The 12,505-nt window shown below is 44.3% G+C and overlaps 1 protein-coding gene across 3 annotated transcripts in view; it reads right to left on the bottom strand.

Moving 5' to 3' along the window:
* WASF2 (WASP family member 2) overlaps positions 1–12,286 on the bottom strand; it is a 48,466-nt gene extending 36,180 nt beyond the window's left edge. The window contains exon 1 of one of the 3 annotated variants that reach the window (XM_083750857.1): positions 12,125–12,286. The gene's annotated coding sequence lies outside the window, so the exon portion shown is untranslated. Of the gene's footprint in view, positions 1–11,154; positions 11,280–11,909; positions 12,028–12,124 lie in introns of those variants that run through there. The other 2 variants (XM_083750859.1, XM_083750858.1) reach the window with 2 other exon arrangements.
* Positions 12,287–12,505: the final 219 nt, after the last annotated feature.

Below are 12,505 nucleotides of genomic sequence, written 5' to 3'. Positions count from 1 at the left end.
AGTTGGTCTTTAAGGTGCTACTGGAAGGAATTTTTTTGTTTTGACTATGGCAGACCAACACGGCTACCTATCTGTAGATAGAGAGACGAGAGAGAGAGATGCCACCTAGTAGAACAACCTCCCATCAGATGTCAAGGAAATAAACAACTTTCACACTTTCAGAAGAAATCTGAAGGCAGTCCTGTATAGGGCTGTTTTTAATGTATGATGTTCTACTGTGTTTGGTATTTTAATTTGTTGGAAGCCACCCAAGAGTGGCTGGAGCAACCCAGTCAGATGGGTGACATATAAATAATAAATTACTATGATTATTATAGAAAGATAAGAAATATGTGCAGAAGACTATCAATGATTAATAGACATGACGGCTACGCTCTGCCTCCATAGTCAGAAGCAGTATGTTTCTAAATACCAGTTGCTGGAAATTGCAGGACGGGAGAGTGCTCCTGTACTCAAGTCCTGCTTGCACGTTCCCCATAGGTATCTGGTTGGCCACAGTGAGAACAGGATGCTGGACTGGATGGTTTTATCCAGCAGACTCCTCTTATGTCCTTTGAAGAAATTGAAGAAATGATGTGGGTAATGACAAAGGCGGCTCTTAACAAAATTTGTATTTATACACCAAATTAAAAGTCTGGAACTATGGGGGGAAAGCATCTGGCTCCAGCTACATCCCCAATATCTCCCATTTGTAATTAATCCAAAGTAGCAATTTCAAGAGCCAATGCAAATATTCTGGGTTCACTTAAACCCTCCAGGATGATAAAGTGTTAGCTAATAAGTAAATTTCCCTAGGTACCAGTATTCCAGGTCTCAGTTCTTGCAATTTACACAACTTAAAAATACTTGAGAGATTTAACTTTTTGAGAAATCAATCAGATATACTGCATATTTTTAAAATGCTACTACATTTTTATGCCACTTAGGTTCTTACTACTGGGGTGGGGGGTGGGAAATAGAAACAAGAGACATTAAGTTATGGGAACAGGGAGTGGGGGTGGTGGAAACCAGAGAAAGAAACTTGAGGCTCTGGCCTGGAAAACATCTCCATGCCTCAAAGACAGACAAAGCACTTTTTAAACCAATGGCATCATAAATCTGATGAACGTAAGTGATGCACAGTGGTAAGATTTGGCCAGTGTTGGCGAAGGTTTGAAAAGGAAAAGTAGTTTAAGTATATCTGGTGAACTTGCCATAGGCCTAAACTATGAGAACAAGGTACCATACCACACCCATAGATAGAAAATCACTGGATTTAATTAATGAGACCAAAAGTTATTATCCTAAAGGTTATAAGTTATATACCCTTAGCAACTGCAAATCTCAGCTTGCTGCTCAGTGAAAATAAGTATCTATCCGCCCAATGCTGCTTTGTGAATATCTGGGACTATTTGTTGATAAGCAATATAGCAGCAAAGACCCAGGAGATTACAAGAGGCCTGTAGATCACTTTCTTGATAGTTATATTTTCTATCATCTATTGAAGGCAGATTGCCACAAATGACCTATATGTCAATATATTCAAAAACAGCTTATGTAACCCACTAATTTAAGCTCTTAGTCTGGAAATACACATTCCTTGTCCCCAGTGGTATAATTAGTTGCTTTATTTTAATTTATTTGTTTCAGAAATAATTTAAAATAGAGGTGGTTTTAAACACACACACACACACACCACTAGGGTCATCACCAATGTAAACCTGAGATTCTATGTCCTTTTATCGTGAAGGCTTTATAATATCTGCCTTGCTCAGGAATGAGGGCTAACTGAAGCCTCTTACGTAAAGCAAAGTTTCACAGAAATGCCCTTGATGCTGTTCTGGTTTCTCAGAGGTTTTTTTAAAAATGCTGCTTTGTAAAATAGGTAGGTCAAGGGCATTTCTCTGGGGAAACAGACAGCTTTTGCACTCTCAGAGGCACAGTTAAGCCTTTGTGCAAGTTGCCTTCAGAAGATTTCTCCAATGAACCAGACCCAGAAGCTGCTAGAATTAGCAGAACAGGATTCAGATGTTTTACTGCTGGAAGTCACTGGCTAGGTTAGTCAGAGAGAATGGGTCAAATCCTCGGGGCTGTGAGTCACCTTTATTCTTTTTACCTTTAAATGCTCCTCACAGAATACAGAATGTAGCAGAGGATTTGACATTCTGAGATATTCAGTCTCTCAAGACTTTTCCCAAAGAATGATTCTAGTCCTCATGATTGGGGAGAAGATATATCTGAAAAGAATCAGTCAGTTTCAACTCATAGCCACCTTTAATTCACTGGCACAAAATGTTAGGATGGCCTCTAGCATTTATGTGATTTAAAAAGGATTACACAAATTCATGAAGGCTAGGTCTAATTATGGTTTTCACTATGGCTTAAGAATTGAAATTGTGTGACAAGAGACAGTGTACCTCTTACTATCAAAGGCAAGAGAAAAATAAGAAATGGCTACCTTCACCATACCCCTACTTGTGAGTTTCACATGGCTTACAACAGGCCTTTATTTGAGTTACAGTGCTAAACTAAGTGGGCTATGGGACTAATCCCACCAGCGAACTTGTATATTATAGGTGTGTAGCTATATATGCAACTAGCTGTTGCATATACAAGCAGATGTGTGCAAAAGGGGAACTATCACTTCTGCTCTTACACCACTTTAAGAGGTCTTTTTAGTTGAACCTTGAGAGTACAGTGGTACCTCGGGTTACATACGCTTCAGGTTACAGACTCTGGTAACCCAGAAATAATACCTTGGGTTAAGAACTTTGCTTCAGGATGAGAACAGAAATGGTGCTCCGGCAGCGCGAGGCTCCATTAACTAAAGTGGTGCTCCAGGTTAAGAACAGTTTCAGGTTAAGAACGGACCTCCGGAACGAATTAAGTACTTAACCTGAGGTACCACTGTACCAGCACTCATTCCCAATTAGGCTCTACTGCTTGCATTCTGCGCATGTTGCAGCCATAGCAACATGCCCCACATGGCATGTTTTTCGCCCATGGATGCAATTTGGAGTATCTCACTGTAAAGCTGCTTGAAGGCCAAAGGACAGTATCACATTTCCCCCTGCAAAACTATATGCAGAGAATCAAAGACAATGAATGCAAGAAAGCAAGTGGGAACAACAGCCTCAGCAGTAAAACCATCTTAACTGCACTTACTATCCTTAAGTTAAATTCCATTTTAAGTAGCTTCACTTTGAGCAAGTCTGAAACTAAAAAATAAAATACACCTAATGGTTACTACCAAGCTGAAAAACAAGTATGAGAGTGTCTATTAATCCTGGATAGACATTTAATACTAGTTCAGCATTTTCTTGTATACCTGACATCCTATACTTATTACAGGGAATGTGGAACTTTGCTGCAAAGTGAGGCTAAATGAACAATAGTCCCATCTCCCCTTTTGCCTATGTCTCAAGAGAAAACTCAACTCTGTCTTCTATGAGTCATCTGTTTGGAGACACTTATTTCTATCATAGTAGATACAAGGCTAAAATAAACTGCACACAGACTATATTCAGGCCCATGGGGGAAAAAAGAGATAAACAGATGATCAGAATCCAAAAGTTCAGTAATGTAGGGAGAATTAAGAACATAAAAATAAAACCTGAGTAGGAACATTGAATGCCAGGAGAAAAACTGGATCCTTGTACAGCTGTACCCCTGCTTCTCCTTAATAGCCTTATCATCTGTGAAAGCTGCAGTGTCTAGGGAATAAGTAAGTGAAAACCTATCCTGGTGACTAGGACATACAAAAAAGCAGACAAACTCCAATGGCAAATTCCTACTATCATTTTTTCAGACCTACTGTTGGAAGTGCAGTTATCCCTCTAATGGACTCTTTTAACCCAATAGCACTGTGCTAAAAAAATGGGGGGGGGGCGTTCTTTAAAATGTATCAAACTATGTAAGTGCCAGTTCAGCATTTTAAATGTGCAGGTGGGGAAGAGAGATGTAAGAGCAGGAGTCCACAATTTCAATCACCATAGACAAGTGTCCTATTACCCTTTGGCAAATGCGAGAGGGGACCTAACCTCATCTCCAGGTTGGAGCCAAGGAGGGAATAATCCCCAACTACTATGCTTCAACTGCGAGAGTCATACCTCCTACCCCCACTTCCAAATTGAGAAGAAGGCTGCAGCACTATCAGCAAACTATAATTTCTAAGATTTGGGGGAACCACAACAGTTAAGCAGATATAAAAACCTCTATGCAATTGTAACATAAGCATGTTGTGTGCTTTTCCAAGACAGTAGCAATGCAGGAGACTTGATATTCATGCCACATCACAGTTTTACATTTTTAAACTGCTTTTTAAAGCTATAATGTGTATGACAAATGCTGTATTAACTGGAATACCAATCCATTAGGCACTACTCAACTTTTCTTGTTTGGTTAAGCACTGAGTAGGCACCATGAGATTTAGCAGCATATACTCTTGAGAGTCCCATGGACTGCAAGAAGAACAAACCAATCCATTCTTAAGGAAATCAGCCCTGAGTGCTCACTGGAAGGACAGATCCTGAAGCTGAGGCTCCAATACTTTGGCCACCTCATGAGAAGAGAAGACTCCCTGGAAAAGACCCTGATGTTGGGAAAGATGGAGGGCACAAGGAGAAGGGGACGACAGAGGACGAGATGGTTGGATAGTGTCTTCGAAGCTACAAACATGAGTTTGACTAAACTGTGGGAGGCAGTGGGAGACAGAAGTGCCTGGCGTGCTCTGGTCCATGGGGTCACGAAGAGTCGGACAAGACTAAACGACTAAACAACAACAACACTTTGTATACAAGCAAAAACAAAATATAAGAAGCCTTGAAAACACGAGAAAGAGAAAACATCTACTGGGGATCCGCAAATCTGATATATAAATACAAATACAAATAAAGCAATGCACTAACAGCCAGTGTCTGCCTCCTGATGGGGTAACTTAGTTCACACATCACCATAAGTTATGGTTAAACAGGTTACCTTGCATGAACAGAGTAATAGTACATGCTTGCCTAGTTGCTTCTGCTTCAATCTTCCCCTGGGACAAGCAGAAGTAACAAGCCATGAAGTCTGACATCCAAACCAGGACGTAAGAACACGCCAGCCAAGAACAAACCATGATCACGGTTTGTTACACAGGCATAAAACACAATGCTGGTGTTTGGACATTAATGACAAGCCAAAAGTCTTGGCTTGTTGCTCTTGTTTGCACTAGAGATGAAACACAGGGGGTGTGATGGAGCAGCAGGCATTGGTACACTGCTCATTTAAAATAAGTTATCAACCATGACTTATAGTGAGAAATAGATACCGCTCCGGCGGGAAGGTAAACGGCATTTCTGTGCGCTGCTTTGGTTTTGCCAGAAGCGGCTTAGTCATGCTGGCCCCATGACCCGGGAAAACTCTCTGCAGACAAACGTCGGATCCCTCGGCCACTAAAGCAAGATGAGCACTGCAACCCCAGAGTTTTCTGCAACTGGACTTAACTGCCAGGGGTCCTTTACCTTTACCCTTAAGAGCCATAGGCAGTCCCCTCTTAAACTGCGCTTACAGCTTCTTTTCATGTTGCAGCATGATTTCCTGAAGAGGTACAAGTATTTATTCCAAGGAAGGCAGGTTCAGTTTTCTTAATGTTAGTTGGCTCACTTCATTTATCTACTTGCACTTTGACGTGCTTTTGAACTGCTAGGTTGGCAGGAGCCGGGACCGAGCAACGGGAACTCGCCCCCTCACGGGGATTTGAACCGCCAACGTTCCGATCAGCAAGTCCTAGACTCAGTGGTTTAGACCACAGTGCCACCCGCATCCTCTTAGGAAGGTTTATTTCAAAGGTATTTAATTTTAAACTAAATCTAAAAGGCTGTGCTAAAAGGTAAATTGGAATTTCTCATTACAGAACAATAAAGACACCCAACTCTAGATTTGGAAAGCTTCTCCACTCCTTTACACTTAAGTAATCATGGCCACACCCAATAACCCGAGCAGTGTTCCTCCCTACTCCTTTCTACTGGGGATTCCAAGATAAACAATGTGAGTGACACCATAGTAGATTGAGATTAGTCAAGTGTGATGAATAAATCAGTTGTTCCACCTGTTTAAAAACACTTGTATGCCATCCTTTATTGAAAGGATTTCAGGGTAGTGTATAACATATGCCTATCAGAATACAATGCAACATGACATTAACCTAAAAGTGGCATGACACTCTAATATATATCCTCTCAGAAGTTAAGACTCACTGAGTTCAACAGAACTTACAGGTATGTGTGCATAAGACTGCAGCCTCAGTTTTGAAAAGTTGCACAAGAAGTATACCACGAATTCAAGCGATGAATCTACTTTGCACCAAGACCTTCTGGCAGACTAATAATTGCAGAAAGCAATCAGAACTTAAATATAACAAACACTTTATATATGGCTTGAAATAGAATTTCTAATAAAACTAGTATGAGACCATTTGGTCTGTAGATGACTCATTTCCACAGATATGCTATGCAGACACTGGCCAGCTGTTCCCCAGTTCTTTTCCTTCTTTAAGAGGGAATCATGACAAATCCTATTTTTCTGTTTGTGGAAGGTATGTTTGTGGGTAAATGGGATTTATTTTTGAATGGCTCAGTCATGTATTCCAAATGGGTAGCAACGCATAAACTTCTATTTTATTTATTAGCTTTGATTTGTGTGTGTGTGTTTAAACTGTACAGTGGAACCTCAGCTTGCGAACGTGATCAGTGCGGGAGGCACATTCGCAACCCACAGCACCGCGTCTGTGCACTGTGGGTCGTGATTTGGCACTTCTGCGCATGTGCAAAGCGTGATTTGGCAGTTCTGCACATGCGCCGAAACCCGGAAGTAACCCGTTCTGGTACTTCCGGGTTCAGCACGGTGCGCAACCCGCAAACACATAACCTGAAGCGTCTGTAACCCGAGGTACCACTGTATTTTTGTTATAGGATTGTTCTGGTTTTATGTTGCACAGTCCTTGGGAAATTTATATTGAACGATTCTATAAAAGGCTCTCGTTAAGAAATAAAATAACACAAATAGAAAAAAGGCAAAGGATATTAATGGTATGTAAACAAAGAATCTTGGGGTAATGTCAGAGCTGCCTCTAGGTCCCAGCTCACAGAGGACCAACGCTAGGCTGTCGTAATGTACAAAAGTCTTTATTGAAGTTCAGTTTCCATTTCAAAGCCGCAGCGTGCAGCCCTACGTCTTAAACCCTAGATCGGCGAAGTCCCGTCTGAGTCTCCTCCCCTCTGACACCAGTTTAAGATCCTAGCCTTGCTCCACCTTTTCCGCTGCTCTCTCCTCCTCTGGGTCCTCCTGCCCGCTGGGGCATTGCCCTTTCTGGACTCTTCCGACGCTGAGTCGCTTAGCTCCTCCCCCTGCCTCCGGCGGGCTTTAGGACCCGGTTCCCAATCCTCATTCTCTGCTGTCCCGCGCTCCTGTACATTTGAACTTGCCTCTCGCGCCAACCCAGTGACCTTTCTCCTAACCGTTACACTACTTCTGTCACTGCTTCCCTCTTCCGGGATACTGGCCGGATCTGACCTCCCCTCCGTTGTCCGACTCTCCGATGGAGGCATGGTCAGCTCTGCCTCGTCTTCTCTCCCTGGTGGGGAATGCACTGGCCCCGATACTTGGGACTCTTTCCCCCCCCACTCTGCTCTGGTGGGGAAGCTGGTCCTGATTTCCAACTACTGCTCTGGGAGTCCCTGCTGCCCCCTTGCTCCTGAGGCGTTCCCCTTGGGAACCCCCTACCCCTGGCCACTGGCGCCCCCTTCTGTGAATCTTCCGATTCGCTGGAGAGGCTCATGGAATCCCTCGGACCACTGTCCTCTTCTCCTACGCTCCCCTCGGATTCCTCCCCCTCGCTCTCCATTTCCTCCCCCTCCTGTGCCTCTGCTCCTGAGCCCCTGACAGGTAACTTAAAAACAAGGACAGTTCTGGTGCAATGCTGCCAGTGATATTTACAGTAAAGTACTAGGGCAAATAAGGAGTTCAGACATTTCTAATATTAGTATTGATGGCAAAAGGAAGCAATCTTATGCTATGCACTGTTCTACTTACATACATAGGCAAACATTAGCTGAGCATTCAATATATCTCCATATTTTTATATAGAAAAGCACCCAAAATGCAGCTCCCTGTGAAGGGCAATTAATAAGTAGCAGACAATTGTTTCACAGCCAATACTGCACACCAGTGAAAACTGATACGCATTTTAAAAGGTTACTATGCAAGTAAATTCCAGAACAATTCCACCCATAATAGATTTTACAAGTAAGGGCAACTGGCTGCATGTGCCAACAAAAAGGGTGAGATTTTCACAAGCAAAGCAAGTTTCACGGAGACAAATTCCACCAACGTACATACAGAAAATGATACCACATAAACAAAAATGCTAATAAACTTTGTTGGTTTGTTCAGGAGCAAGCCGATCATAATATCCACCAGGTTTCCTTGAGAAATAAGGCCTGTTTTGTTTCTTAAAGAGATCTTCAGGTGGCCTTAAAGGAACAAATTCTTTCATCATATAAAGGAAACATTCCTGCATTCCAGAACTGGCACCCCTACTGTAGCATGCCATTGCCAGCGTAATGGCCAAAGCATAGAACTTGGATCAGGAGAAACAGGTTCAAATCCTCACTCAGTCACACTGCTCACTGTACTGTACAACCTTGGGCCTGTCACAAATTCCTCAGCCTATCCTACATCAGAGGGTTGCTGTGTGAATGAAATGCAGGAAACTGTATGTGTACTGCTCTGACCTCCTTGGCGAAAGTTGAGGACAAGAAGAGAGACCGCAGGCACACAACTTCCTTCCCTTTCCAAAGTCTAAACTTGTAGATGCAGATGCATAGAGTCTCATTACTTGCTACTGAGTACCACAATTGCCCCAATGCTGGTGGCAACGTTACAAAATCCAGTCTTGTACCTGGACAACTCCAACCGAGTGCAGGTGCATTTTTCAGTGTATCCCTGGATTTCACAATCCAAAAGCCTCCCAAAGCAAACATTCCTCTATCTCTGCCCAGCCACTGCCTTTATAATAGAGCATAAATCTGAAATTAAAATAAGGAGCATGGATACCATTCTTATTACAGGATGACCACCTTTCTCAAAGGTACCATTGTCCATGTCACACTGACACTTTAAGGTCACAAATACATAGATCACTACCCCAAGACCTCCAGCCATGCCTACGGCATTTGTCATACACTTTATAGCTTTAAAACCCAGGACTTCTTAATCCTAGGGCCCAATTTAGGTTCCTCCCCCGCATAAACCACAAAGACTCCCTAATCTTCCATGCTCCTACCAAGAGTCCTACAATTGAAATGACAAAATCCACAGCTGGGCAATAACTTTATTGGGACTAACCAAAAGTATTGGTCTTTAAAAAAGGATTTGCCCAACTTTAGCTTTTGCATTTGGTGTGTCCCCCCCGCCCCCGCCTTACAGACAAACACAGCTATCTTTGCTTTTAATGACTAAGACAGTCTCCATCTCTTTGCAGACTTGCTTCATACTTTGTCTCCTGCACCAACAGCCTCACATTCAATATGGTCAGATGCCTGTACTGTACAACCTTGGGCCTGTCCCAACCACATTCAAAGTCCTCTTTATTTCTCCTGGATTCCCTTTCCTGTTCTTATTGCCTTTACCCAGCTGTGCCACCTACAGTATATCAGTTGTCCTACCTTCCACCATCATAAACACAAAAACACACTGCCCTTCTTCCAGTCTCAGAGTACCCACATCCTTCCTATCACACAACACATTTAACTGTAACACCTCACTCATAAATGGTTTCCCCCACCACTTGCAACTGATGAACCCCTAAGGAAGAAACGATAGGAAATCCAATTCCAAAACAAGCTTACCAGATAAGTGGGAAAAAATGGAGAAGGACATGCATTGCTTTAGGGCAAACCCAAGAACCTGCCATAAGCTAAAAGGGCTGTGTTGCGGAGCACACAAATGGGTACATTCATACCTATGCTCTCAAGAGAGCAATAATTTTCTGCAGCTGCAGAACTTTCCCCTTTTGTATTGTTTGCATTGCCAACTCAGTATGCCCCAAGTGCAGTTAAAAAGCAACTTTACATTTTAATATAACAGCATTTCCTATACGAGGTGTGTAGGCATCCTTCAGCCCTGCAGATGTTGAACTGTAACTCCCATCATACCCAGGAAACATGGACAATGGCCAAGGATGATGGGGAGCTGTAGTTCAGCAACCTTTGGCAGGACAAAGGTTTCCTGCATCTGCCCTGTATGGGTGGTAGTGTAATTATTATTAATTATTATTATTATTATTATTTATTATTATCCCTACCCCGCCCATCTGGCTGGGTTTCCCCAGCCACTCTGGGCGGCTTTCAACAGAACATTAAAAACAGAATAAAACTTCAAACATTAAAAACTTCCCTAAACAGGGCTGCCTTCAGATGTCTTCTAAAAGTCAGATAGTTGTTTATTTATTTGACATCTGATGGGAGGGTGCTCCACAGGGCGGGTGCCACTACTGAGAAGACCCTGTGCCTGGTCCCCTGTAACCTCACTGCAGTGAGGGAACCTCCAGAAGGCCCTCGGAGCTGGACCTCAGTGTCCGGGCTGAACGATGGGGGTAGAGACGCTCCTTCAGGTATACTGGGCCAAGGCCGTTGATGTACATTACAGAAGCAAAATGCTTTACTATGTTACACTAGGCAGGTGACAATAAATTCAGGCTGCAATCCAAAACACATTGATCAGGAATGTACTGGGCACAACTATTATTGTTATATTGTGATTTATTTCATTTTTATCCCACCCTTCAAGAAGCTCAGGAAATATGATTTCTCTCCCTTTTTACTTTGACAACATTCCTAGTATCAGGTAGGTTAAGCTAAGAGATAGCAACAGGAACAGGATTACTCAGTGAGCATCCTGACTGAATGAGGATTTGGACCTCAGTGGCAGACTGACACTCTAATCCAGACTTTCTCAACCTTAGGTCCTCAGGTGTTGTTGGACTACAACTCCTATCATTCCACTCCTATCATTCCTAGCTAGCAGGCCCAGTGGTCAGGAATGATGGGAGTTATAGTCCAACAACATATGGAGACCCATGGTTGAGAAAGGCTGCTCTAACCACTACATCACATTGGTTCTTACAATGGAACTTACTTTTGCTTTAGGACCTACAGGATTACCCTCTCAAAAAACGATCTCTTGCTTCAGCAGCAAAGTACTCCGCTTGATACTATCTGTACCTCCAACTCCTCCACCTAGAAAGCAGTGCGAGACTGCATGGTAGAAAGAGTGCTTTGCTTCAGAATTTATCAAGAGAGCAAGCTATTGCAGTTTGGAAGTGTGCCTGCATATGTGTATACCATCTTGTACGCTCCGTAGTACAGTACAAAAACCATCTTAGACCAACGTTTCTCATTTTCGAAAGGAACCCTCTCACCCCACCCCACCGGTGGGTGATGCAGCCCTTATTAAAAACAGAACCCAACTAAACTTTCAAACATTTCCTTATTTCCTCCTCCCTCTTAATCCTGTGATTCGTAACCCACTCTTGGAACCCCCTAACTCTCCTTTCTTTTGGCCGAAGGGATGAATAAAAACCACTTCGATCAGTAGAAGTTACACCAGTGGCTCGTAGTGAAGGGGGAAACAACTTCTCCTACGAAAAGATGGGTCTGCCTAGGAAGGGCGTGGACGAAGAAGGTAGAGGGGACGAGACACACACCCAAGGCAGGAGGAGGAGGAGGAGGTAGCCATCCCAGCTCGCTTCCTGCACCAGGGGCTGAGGACCCTGCGGCCCTCTATGAAGTTGAACTACAACTCCCATCTGCCCCAGCAAGCGCAGCCGAGGCTAAGGGATGCTGGGAGTTGTAGACCGGCAGCACCTGGAGGGCCGCGGATCCCCCACCCACCTTTGCCCAACACCTTCCTGTTCAGGAAGCCCGAAGGCCCCGCCCGCGCCACGACCCTCCGCCGCTCCTCGGTCTCTCCCGTGTCAGCCTCTTCCCACAGGGCGAAGGCAAAAAAACTGCCCCATCCCATAATAACCGCTCCTGCCCATGCCCTCCAGCGGACACCCGGAAAAGGGCAGCGCCTCGCCCTCCCGCCGCCACGAAGCGAGGCTTACCCGCCCACGGCCGCCTTCTCCGCGCCTCCCTCCGAACTCCTCAGCACCGAAGCGGCCTGTCCCGGCCGGCCGCCATTCCACAGCTTTTCCTCTCCCCCGCCCCGCCCCAGCCTGCGCTGACTGAAGGTGGCCCCGCCTACTCCGCCGCCGGTCCGCGCACCCATTGGCCGGCCGGTGTCTTCCCGCCCCAGTGCCATTGGCCGGGCCATGCTGTCAGTCACTTGATAACCTTCCGCGATTTGCGTACCCACCCAGATTTCTTAAATGACCACACCCAAACCAAGCCTCCTCTTTGATTTTTTTTTTTATAAGGGAACAAGGCGGGGCATACCATAATACCGAGGTGGGTAGGGGGAGCTCTAAAGTGGTAGGTCAAGCACG

Source organism: Podarcis gaigeae (genome assembly GCF_964106915.1).
Source record: "Podarcis gaigeae genome assembly, chromosome: 8".
Classification (NCBI taxonomy): Eukaryota; Metazoa; Chordata; class Lepidosauria; order Squamata; family Lacertidae; genus Podarcis; species Podarcis gaigeae.
This window is presented reverse-complemented; position numbering and strand designations above follow the sequence as displayed.